The sequence below is a fragment of the Phocoena phocoena genome, chromosome 11 (genome assembly GCF_963924675.1).
Source record: "Phocoena phocoena chromosome 11, mPhoPho1.1, whole genome shotgun sequence".
Lineage (NCBI taxonomy): Eukaryota > Metazoa > Chordata > Mammalia > Artiodactyla > Phocoenidae > Phocoena > Phocoena phocoena.
Window position 1 is genome coordinate 68,460,819 of NC_089229.1, and position 11,742 is coordinate 68,472,560.

Genomic DNA, 11,742 nt, shown 5'->3' on the forward strand with positions numbered 1-11,742 from the left:
TGTTAATCCGTTTTGGATCCCAACAATGAAATTATGCTTTTCAGACACCTCCAAAGGGTAGTTTAGGATGAGAGTGAAGGGGCCTTAACCCTCCCATAATCCTGCTCAGCTGTAACTCCACCCCCCCTCAATTATTTGATATGAATGGTTTTCTCAAGTTTATCTCACACATAGATACACATACACAAGCACAAAACCCCCTGCTAGGTTAGCTCAGCTTCACAACCCCTTGCACTGCTTTCAAACTAGACTGCAGATTCCAGCCCTAAATTCCTCTAACATGGAAATGCTGAAGTTGCCTCTGTTGTGACTACAAAAATACTTAAAGGGCATAGAAGGTTGTCCCCCATTTTGGACTTAGTATTAGAGAGGCTTTCTCATGCGTGCTCTTAAAATGTTAGGTGAGCTTTTAGGTGTGAATTAGAATCCCTAGAAAAGACAAAGCAACAGGGAAGGGAAGAGTAGTGTATTTTCAAAGTAGTTTGCAAATACCCCCATTAGCCATTTAAACCATCCTACTCACATGAAGACATTAGAGATAATGAGAATGAGGTTCAAGATCCTGTTGCCAAGGCACTTCTCCAAAGCAGGGTGAAAAAATCCCACTTTAAATAATGCATGAAAAAGCTGGTTGCCTTGTGCTTTCCTGCACTTTGATTCCAATATGCATCCTTGTCATTATAAACAGCTCTTTTGAACCAAAGCGTTCACTGTTTCATTAGAAAGTACATATCATTTAAGATTACTTCAGCCCAGATTTCACTCAGGTAGAGTAACAAAGCGATATTATTTGCTGGAACTGATCTTTAACCCAAACTGCTCTGTTTCCTTGGTGATTCATTTAAACACACAGAGCCTCAATGAAATGGAAGAATCTTCTGTGGTATACTCTATTGTGTTAAAAGTTACAGCAATATTGCCAGGTGTTTATTACAGATTGTTGGGGGTTATAATTACATGCATATAAAAAGTTGCTTAATGCTTGATCCATTTTTTTTTCTTATGACCAAGGGTTATTTTTCTTATTTGATGCTTTATAACTCTAATGTAAATGAGACAAAGCAGTTAACAGTGATATTGTGGTTTTATGAACCTACATAAGAAACCAACATTGGATCATTGATTTTGATGTTTGGAAATTCAATCTAACTTTACTTGCTCTGTTTTTAATGACAGTATTTTGAAACATACTGTATGTTTCATACTGTATGCTTCAAAAATACAATATTGTGTTGAACTTAATTCCAACTAGCAGATATGAAGTCTAACATACACTGAGCACCTAATACATGTCAAAAGCTTTATAAAATCGTATCTCACTTGATGTCCATGACAATCATGAGACATCATATTGACATAAGAGAAAACTGAGACTCAGGTTAAAAATTTTTGTTCAGGGACATATAGCTTCCACACGGCTTTTTATCCTGTAACAGGGTTTGTTCTTTATGAAAGCTTAAAGCAAATAGTGCAGCTCTTTATAATAAATTATCTCACAAAGTAAAGAAGAAATGATTGCTTCCATCAAGTTTCTCATTCAGACACAAGGTGGATGAATGATTCTTTATGTGTTATGTGTATACCCATTATATACAAATGTGTACTACTTACATTAATGCTGTACACACTGTATTCTCTTCCATTGTATAAAAACTTTATGGAGGATGTGAGTTTTTATTTTTCATTATTTTTTAACATCTTTATTGGAGTATAATTGCTCCACAATGGTGTGTTAGTTTCTGCTTTATAACAAAGTGAATCAGCTATACATATACATATATCCCCATATCTCCTCCCTTTTGCATCTCCCTCCCACCCTCCCTATCCCATCCCTCTAGGTGGTCACAAAGCACCGAGCTGATCTCCCTGTGCTATGCAGCTGCTTCCCACTAGCTATCTATTTTACACTTGGTAGTGTATATATGTCCACGCCACTCTCTCACTTCGTCCCAGCTTACCCTTCCCCTTCCCCGTGTCCTCAAGTCCATTCTCTAGTAGGTCTGCATCTTTATTCCTGTCCTGTCTCTAGATTCTTCAGAACCATATTTTTTTCTTTTTTTAGATTCCATATATATGTGTTAGCATGGGGTATTTGTTTTTCTCTTTCTGACTTACTTCACTCTCTGTGACAGACTCTAGGTCCATCCACCTCATTACAAATAACTCAATTTCGTTTCTTTTTATGGCTGAGTAATATTCCACTATATATATGGGCCACATCTTCTTTATCCATTCATCTGTCGATGGACACTTAACGTTGCATCCATGTCATGGCTATTGTAAATAGAGCTGCAATGAATATTGTGGTACATGACTCTTTTGGAATTATGGTTATCTCAGGGTATATGCCCAGTAGCAGGATTACTCATAGTTCTATTTTTAGTTTTTTAAGGAACCTCCTTACTGTTCTCCATAAAGGCTGTATCAATTTACATTCCCACTAACAGTGCAAGAGTGTTCCCTTTTCTTCACATGCTCTCCAGCATTTATTGTTTGTAGATTTTTTGATGATGGCCATTCTACTGGTGTGAGGTGATACCTCACTGTAGTTTTGATTTGCATTTCTCTAATGATTAGTGATGTTGAGCATTCTTTCATGTGTTTGTTGGCAGTCTGTATATCTTCTTTGGAGAAATGTCTATTTAGGTGTTCTGCCATTTTTGGATTGGTTTTTTTTTTGATATTGAGTTGCTTGAGCTACTTGTAAATTTTGGAGATTAATCCTTTGTCAGTTGCTTCATTTGCAAATATTTTCTCCCATTCTGAGGGTTGTCCTTTCATCTTGTTTATGTTTTCCTTTGCTATGCAAAAGCTTTTACGTTTCATTGGGTCCCATTTGCTTATTTCTGTTTTTATTTCCATTTCTCTAGGAGGTCGGTCAAAAATTACTCAGCCATAAAATGAAACGAAATTGAGCTATTTGTAATAAGGTGGATGGACCTAGAGTCTGTCATAGAGTGAAGTAAGTCAGAAAGAGAAAGACAAATACCGTATGCTAACACATATATATGGAATTTAAGAAAAAATAAATGTCATGAAGAACCTAGGGGTAAGACAGGAATAAAGACACAGACCTACTAGAGAATGGACTTGAGGATATGGGGAAGGGGAAGGGTAAGCTGTGACAAAGTGAGAGAGTGACCTGGCCATATATACACTACCAAACATAAAACAGATAGCTAGTGGGAAGCAGCCACACAGTGCAGGGAGATCAGCTTGGTGCTTTGTGACCACCTAGAGGGGTGGGATAGGGAGGGTGGGAGGGAGGGAGATGCAAGAGGGAAAACATATGCGAACATATGTATATGTATAGCTGATTCACTTTGTTATAAAGCAGAAACTAGAACAACACTGTAAAGCAATTATACTCCAATAAAGATGTAAAAAAAAAAAAAGTACCTTGCGGTGATTTATGTCATAGAGAGTTCTGCCTATGTTTTCCTTGAAGAGTTTGATACTGTCTGGCTTCACATTTAGGTCTTTAATCCATTTTGAGTTTATTTTTGTGTATGGTGTTAGGGAGTGTTCTAATTTCATTCTTTTACATGTAGCTGTCCAGTTTCCCAAGCACCACTTATTGAAGAGGCTCTCTTTTCTCCATTGTATATTCTTGCCTCCTTTATCAAAAATGTGACCATATGAGAGTGGGTTTATCTCTGGGCTTTCTATCATGTTCCATTGATCTATATTTCTGTTTTTCTGCCAGAACCATACTGTCCTGATTACTGTAGCTTTGTAATATAGTCTGAACTTAGGGAGCCTGATTCCTCCAGCTCCGTTTTCCTTTCTCAAGATTGCTTTGGCTATTCGGGGTCTTTTGTGTTTCCATACAAATTGTGAAATTTTTTGTTCTACTTCTGTGAAAAATGCCAGTGGTAGTTTGATAGGGATTGCATTGAATCTGTAGATTGCTTTGGGTAGTATAGTCATTTTCACAATGTTGAGTCTTCCAAACCAAGAACATGTTATATCTCTCCATCTGTATCATCTTTAATTTCTTTCATTGGTGTCTTATAGTTTTCTGCATACTTTTGTTTTTTGTCTCCTTAGGTAGGTTTATTCCTAGGTATTTTATTCTTTATGTTGCAGTGGTAAATGGGAGTGATTCCTTTCAGATTTTTCATCATTAGTGTATAAGAATGCAAGAGATTTCTGTGCATTAATTTTGTATCCTGCTACTTTACCAAATTCATTGATTAGCTCTAGTAGTTTTCTGGTAGCATCTATAAGATTCTCTATGTAGAGTATCATGTCATCTGCAAACAGTGACAACTTTAATTCTTCTTTTCTGATTTGGATTCCTTTTATTTCTTTTTCTTCTCTGATTGCTGTGGCTAAAACTTCCAAAACTATGTTGAATAAGAGTGGTGAGAGTGGGCAACCTTGTCTTGTTCCTGATCTTAGTGGAAATGGTTTCAGTTTTTCACCATTGAGAACGATGTTGGCTGTGGGTTTGTCATATATGGTCTTTATTATGTTGAGGTAAGTTTCCTCTTTGCCTACTTTCTGGAGGGTTTTTTTCATAAATCAGGGTTGAATTTTGTCGAAAGCCTTCTCTGTATCTACTGAGATGATCATATGGTTTTCTCTTTCAATTTGTTAACATGGTGTATCACATTGATTGATTTGCATATATGGAATAATCCTTGCATTCCTGGGATAAACCCCTTTGATCATGGTGTATGATCCTTTTAATGTGCTGTTGGATTCTGTTTGCTAGTATTTTGTTGAGGACTTTTGCAGCTATGTTCATCAGTGATATTGACCTGTAGATTTCTTTCTTTGTGACATCCTTTTCTGGGTTTAGTATCAGAGCAATGGTAACCTCGTACAATGAGCTTGGGAGTGTTCCTCCTTCTGCTATATTTTGGAAGAGTTTGAGAAGGGTAAGTGTTAGCTCTTCTCTAAATATTTGATAGAATTTGCCTGTGAAGCCATCTGGTCCTAGGCTTTTGTTTGTTGGAAAATTTTTAATCACAGTTTCAATTTCAGTGCTTATGATTGGTCTATTTATATTTTCTGTTTCTTCCTGGTTCAGTCTTGGAAGGTTGTGCTTTTCTAAGAATTTGTCCACTTCTTCCAGGTTGTCCATTTTATTGGCATATAGTTGCTTGTAGTAATCTCTCATGGGCTTTTGTATTTCTGCAGTGTCAGTTGTTACTTCTCCTTTTTCATTTCTAATTCTATTGATTTGAGTCTTGTCCCTTTCTTTCCTGATGAGTATGGCTAATGGTTTATCAATTTTGTTTATCTTCTTAAATAACCATCTTTTAGTTTTATTGATCTTTGCTACTGTTTCCTTTATCTCTTTTTCATTTATTTGTGATCTGATCTTTATGATTTCTTTCCTTCTGCTAACATTGGGTTATTTTTGTTCTTTGTTCTTTAATTGCCTTAGGTATAAGGTTAGGTTGTTTATTTGAGGTGTTTCTTCTTTCTTGAGGTAGGATTGTATTGCTGTAAACTTCCCTCTTAGAACTGCTTTTGCTGCATCCCATAGGTTTGGGGTCATCGTGTTTTGTCATTTGTTTCTAGGTATTTTTTGATTTCCTCTTTGATTTCTGCAGTGATCTCTTTGTTATTAAGTAGTGTATTGTTTAGCCTCCATGTATTGTATTTCTTACAGGTTTTTTCCTGTAATTGATATTTAGAGCTATAGCGTTGTGGTCGGAAAAGATACTTGATATGATTTCAATTTTCTTAAATTTACCAAGGCTTGATTTGTGACCAAAGATATGATCTATCCTGGAGAAGGTTCCATGAGCACTTGAGAAGAAAGTGTATTCTGTTGTTTTTGGATGGAATGTCCTATAAATATCAATTAAGTCCATCTTGTTTAATGTTTCATTTAAAGCTTGTGTTTCCTTTTTTTATTTTCATTTTTGATGATCTGTCCATTGGTGAAAGTGGGGTGTTAAAGTCCCCACTATGATTGTGTTACTGTCGATTTCCCCTTTTATGGCTGTTAGCATTTGCCTTATGTATTGAGGTGCTCCTATGTTGGGTGCATAAATATTTACAATTGTTATATCTTCTTCTTGGATTGATCCCTTGATCATTATGCAGTGTCCTTCTTTGTCTCCTGTAATAGTCTTTATTTTAAAGTCTACGTTGTCTGATATGAGAATTGCTACTCCAGCTTTCTTTTGATTTCCATTTGCATACAATTTCTTTTTCCATCCCCTCACTTTCAGTCTATATGTGTCCCTAGGTCTGAACTGGGTCTCTTGTAGACAGCATATATACGGGTCTTGCTTTTGTATCCATTCAGCCAGTCTATGCCTTTTGGTTGGAGCATTTAATCCATTTACATTTAAGGTAATTATCGATATGTATGTTCCTAATACCATTTTCTTAATTGTTTTGGGTTTGTTATTGTAGGTCTTTGCTTGCTCTTGTGTTTTCTGCCTAGAGAAGTTCCTTTAGGATTTGTTGTATAGCTGGTTTGGTGGTGCTGAATTCTCTTAGCTCTTGCTTGTCTGTAAAGGTTTTAATTTCTCTATTGAATCTGAATGAGATTCTTGCTGGGTAGAGTACTCTTGGTTGTAGGTTTTTCCCTTTCATCACTTTAAATATGTCCTACCACTCACTTCTGGCTTGCAGAGTTTCTGCTGAAAGATCAGCTGTTAACCTTATGGGAATTCCCTTATGTGTTATTTGTTGCCTTCCCTTTGCTGTTTTTAATATTTCTTCTTCGTATTTAATTTTTGATAGTTTGATTAATATATGTCTTGGTGTGTTTCTCCTTTGATTTATCTTGTATGGGACTCTCTGTGCTTCCTAGACTTGTTAACTATTTCCTTTCCCATATTAGGGAAGTTTTCAACTATAATCTCTTCAAATATTTTCTCAGTCCCTTTCTTTTTCTCTTCTTTTTCTGGGACCCCTATAATTCGAATGTTGGTGCATTTAATGTTGTCCTAGAAGTCTCTGAGACTGTCCTCAATTCTTTTCATTCTTGTTTATTTATTCTACTCTACTCTACTCTGTTTATTTATTCTACTCTGTTATTTCCACTATTTTATCTTCCAGTTCACTTATCTATTCTTCTGCCTCAGTTATTCTGCTATTGATTACTTCTAGAGAATTTTTAATTTCATTTATTGTGTTGTTCATCATTGTTTGTTTGTTCTTTAGTTTTTGTAGGTCCTTCTTAAATGTTTTTTTAATTTTCTCCATTCTATTATCAAGATTTTGGATCATCTTTACTATCATTACTCTGAATTCTTTTTCAGGTAGACTGCCTATTTCCTCTTCATTTGTTTGGCCTGGTGGGTTTTTACCTTGCTCCTTCATCTGCTGTGTGTTTCTGTATCTTCTCATCTTGCTTAACTTACTGTGTTTGGGGTCTCCTTTTCGCAGACTGCAGGTTCATAGCTCCAGTTGTTTTTGGTGTCTGCCCCCAGTGGCTAAGGTCAGTTCAGTGGGTTGTGTAGGCTTCCTGGTGGAGGGGACTGGTGCCTGTATTCTGGTGGATGAGGTTGGATCTTGTCTTTCTGGTGGGCAGGACCATGTCTGGTTGTGTGTTTTGGGGTTTCTGTGACCTTATTATGATTTTAGGCAGGCTCTCAGCTAATTGGTGGGGCTGTGATCCTGTCTTGCTTGTTGTTTGGCATAGGGTGTCCAGCACTGTAGCTTGCTGCTCGTTGAATGGAGCTGGGTCTTAGCGTTGAGATCGAGACCTCTAGGAGCGCTTTTGCCATTTGATATTACGTGGAGCCAGGAGGTCTCTAGTGGACCAATGTGCTGAACTCAGCTCTCCCACCTCAGAGGCACAGGCCTGATATCCGGCCGGAACACCAAGACCCTGTCAGCCACATGGCTCAGAAGAAGAGGGAGAAAATCAGAAAGAAAGTAAATAAATAAATAAAATAAAGTTATTAAAATAACAAATAATTATTAAAAATTAAAAAAATAAAAATTAATAAATAAAAGAAAGAAGAGAAAAACCAAACCAAAAACTAAATCCATCAATGATAACAAGTGCTAAAAAGTATACTAAAAAAATACAAAAAAAAAACCGGACAGACAGAACCCTAGGACAAATGGTAAAAGCAAAGCTATACAAACAAAATCACACAAAGAAGCATACACATTCACACTCACAAAAAGAGCAAAAGGAAAAAAATATATGTATCGTTACTCCCAAAGTCCCCCACCTCAATTTTGGGATAATTTGTTGTCTATTCACGTATTCCACAGATGCAGGGTACATTAAGCTGATTGTGAAGATCTAATCCGCTGCTTCTGAGGCTGCTGGGAGAAATTTCCCTTTCTCTTCTTTGTTCACACAGCTCCTGGGTTCAGCTTTGGATTTGGCCCTGCCTCTGTGTGTAGGTCACCTGAGGGCATCCTTTCCGGCCCAGACAGGATGGGGTTAAAGGAGCAGCTGATTCGGGGGCTCTGGCTCGCTCAGGCCGGGGGGAGGGGGGAGGGAGGGGTACGGAGGCGGGGCGAGCCTGCGGCGGCAGAGGCCGGCGTGACGTTGCACCAGCCTGAGGCGTGCTGAGCGTTCTCCCGGGGAAGTTGGCCCTGGATCACAGGACCCTGGCAATGGCCGGCTGCACAGTTCCCGGGAAGGGAGGTGTGGATAGTGACCTGTGCTTGCTCACAGGCTTCTTGGCGGCAGCAGCAGCCTTAGCGTCTCATGCCTGTCTCTGGGGTCCGTGCTGATAGCGTGGCTCGCGCCCGTCTCTGGAGCTCGTTTAGGCGATGCTCTGAATCCCCTGTCCTCCCGCACCCCGAAACAATGGTCTCTTGCCTCTTAGGTGGGTCCAGACTTTTTCCCGGACTCCCTCCTGGCTAGCTGTGGCGCACTAGCCCCCTTCAGGCTGTGTTCATGCCGCCAACCCCAGTCCTCTCCCTGGGATCTGACCTCTGAAGCCCGAGCCTCAGCTCCCAGCTCCCGCCCGCTCTGGCAGGTGAGCAGACAAGCTTCTCGGAATGGGGAATGCTGGTCGGCAGTGATTCTCTGTGCAGGAATCTCTGCTTTGCCCTTGCACCCCTGTTGCTGCACTCTCTTCCATGGCTCTGAAGCTTCTCCCCCGCCACCCCCTGTCTCCATCAGTGAAGGGGCTTCCTAGTGTGTGAAAACTTTTCCTCCTTCACAGCTCCCTCTCACTGGTGCAGGTCCCATCCCTATTCTTTTGTCTCTGTTTTTTCTTTTTTCTTTTGCACTACCCGGGTATGTGGGGAGATTCTTACCTTTTGGGAAGTCTGAGGTCTTCTACCAGCGTTCAGTAGGTGTTTTGTAGGAGTTGTTCCACAGGTAGATGTATTTCTGATGTATCTGTGGAGAGGAAGGTGATATCCACGTCTCAGTCCTCCGCCATCTTGAAGCTGCCTTGGATGTGAGTTTTTCAATGTCATTATTTGACAATTGACCAGACAGATCTAGGTCAGAAGTACTAAACTACAAGTTGATAGTTCAGATATGATCTGCAGTCATGGCTTTTTTTTTTTTTTCTTTTCTCACTCATTGGGATTTTTAAAAATTTAAACAGAGATTTTACATAAAATCCCAATTTCTGAGTTTATTTGAAAATCAGCAGATTGGTTGCCCAGGCCCAGACTCCCATGGAGTTGGAGTTGAGTAGTAGCAGCTCCCTTTAGATTGAGCCTGTGGCCCATCCGGGTACTGCAACCTCCATCTGTCACCTTTATTCATTTATGCTATTTAACTGCCCTTGGGGTGCATTTGATTTGTGACTTCTGAGGTTCTAAGCACCAGCTCCACCAAATTGTAAAAAGTGTAAATTCTAAGACTATTTTTCAGATCCAAGATCCATCTCCCCTCCTACAGTAATTGCCTTTCATTCATGGAGCAGTGTGCACTGGGTAAACCAGCCAACTTGGCCAAGGATGATTTGATACCTGAGCCAAGCAGGGTCAATCATATGCTCTCCTAGGAATTTGGAACTTAGAAACAACTATTCCATCTCTGCATATGGCTAGAACTGTGACTGTCAATTGGGAAGGGTAAGGTGGCCATATTCTGTCATTTTGAGTGCACAAGCAGAGATATCCTGTTAGGAGAGAGAGAGAAAAAGAGAGAAGCAGAAATGAAGCCAGGCTCTTGGGATACACGAGATTCTCCTGTTATTTGCATACACTGGCTTAAAATGGTTTCCGTCTCTTGTAAACACTTGCCCTAGCCTTAAAAGCTGCTGACTTCCTCTCTCTATCCCTCAGATTTTCAAATCTCTGAAAGTTAAAAAATAAAACCTGATAATACATCATTCAGCCTGTCAGATGGGATTATATTGGTGCTCAAATAAGTCTACCTGTGTTCTTTCAAATTTTTAAACTGTTATACAAATCGAAGGTACTATTATTATGACAATTCTGACAAATGTTTAACATCTGGAGACATAATAGATGAGGAAAAGTGGGAAAATATTCATGCTTAGAGCAGAGGATTCATACATATAAATTACAGGAATAAGAATACATAATTTGATAGGGCCGACAATAAGGTGCCACTGTTTTGCATCAGTTTTTAAAGAAAGAGGTAGGGTGAGAGGAGGCAATTTTTATAACTGTCTGAGTAGTGACGGCTAAAAACATAAAAATAGTTACCATAAAAATAAAGGTTTTTTAAAGAAAAATCTTACAATGCAGATTTTTCAAAAGAAATTTGGTTGAATTGCATAAACTAATTGGAACTGTTTCCAAACAGTTGTTTTACTGAGTGGATATACAATCATTTAAATTACCAAAGAATCATACAGTTTGATAACTTAAGAAAGCATTCTTGGAAAACTGTTCAGCATCCTTATTTTGCAGTTCCACTGAGGATAAGTGACTTATCAACATTCATTTCCACATGTAAAATAAAAGTCATCAAGATCTTTTAAATTCCAGAAATGTTTACAGAGCACTGTGATCATGATTATATCCCCAACTTGAGAAACAGTGTATTGAATGGAAGAACAAATGAATAAATAAGTAATAAATACATGTGAGATGCAAAAAGGAGCAAGATAAAGTCCTTGATATCAAGGATTACACAGTCTAATAGGAAGACTGCAGTAAGTTCAAGTACATATATGACTAGAGAAAAGAGTAAGAGAGGTGCTAGAACAGACACACAAAATGCTAAAGGCATTTAAAGAAACAAGACTTCTTACATATTTGACACTGAAAAAAGGTTTCATGGAAGTTGTTATGGCTCCAAAGGATGGGTTCACTATTAAAAGGTAGAGACAGCAGAAAAGTGCTGGGTGTATAGCTAGGGAGTAAGGAGTTGTCTTCCAGATCAGTAAAACAGCATAAGACAGTGCAGTGTAGTTTGACTGGGGCATAGGGCACAGTTAGGAAAGACATGGCAGAGGGCCTTGGGTGCCAGGCTGATGAGCTTGGACCATATTCTGTAGGTAGGGGGAGGCATTGAGAGTCAGCATGTGGGGGATTGACCAGTTAAAGAGCATTTCAGGAAATGAACTTGACAGCTGAGCATGGATTTGTTCATATGGGGTCAATATAGAAAATAATATAAGGTAAGGTAAGAAGAGTAGAGCAACAAGACACAAAAAAGGGAACCCGAAGATGTTTTGCTTCTGAAAGTAAAACAGTTGAATCTATAAGATTTGGAAAATAATCAGATGTGAGGATTTGAAAGAGGTATAAGTGAGGGACTGGGTAAATGGGATACTTTATTCTTTTTTAACATTAATTGCCTACTCTGTCTTCTTTTTCTTTTTTTTAACATTAATTGCCTACTTCATTGAACTTTGCTAGGTA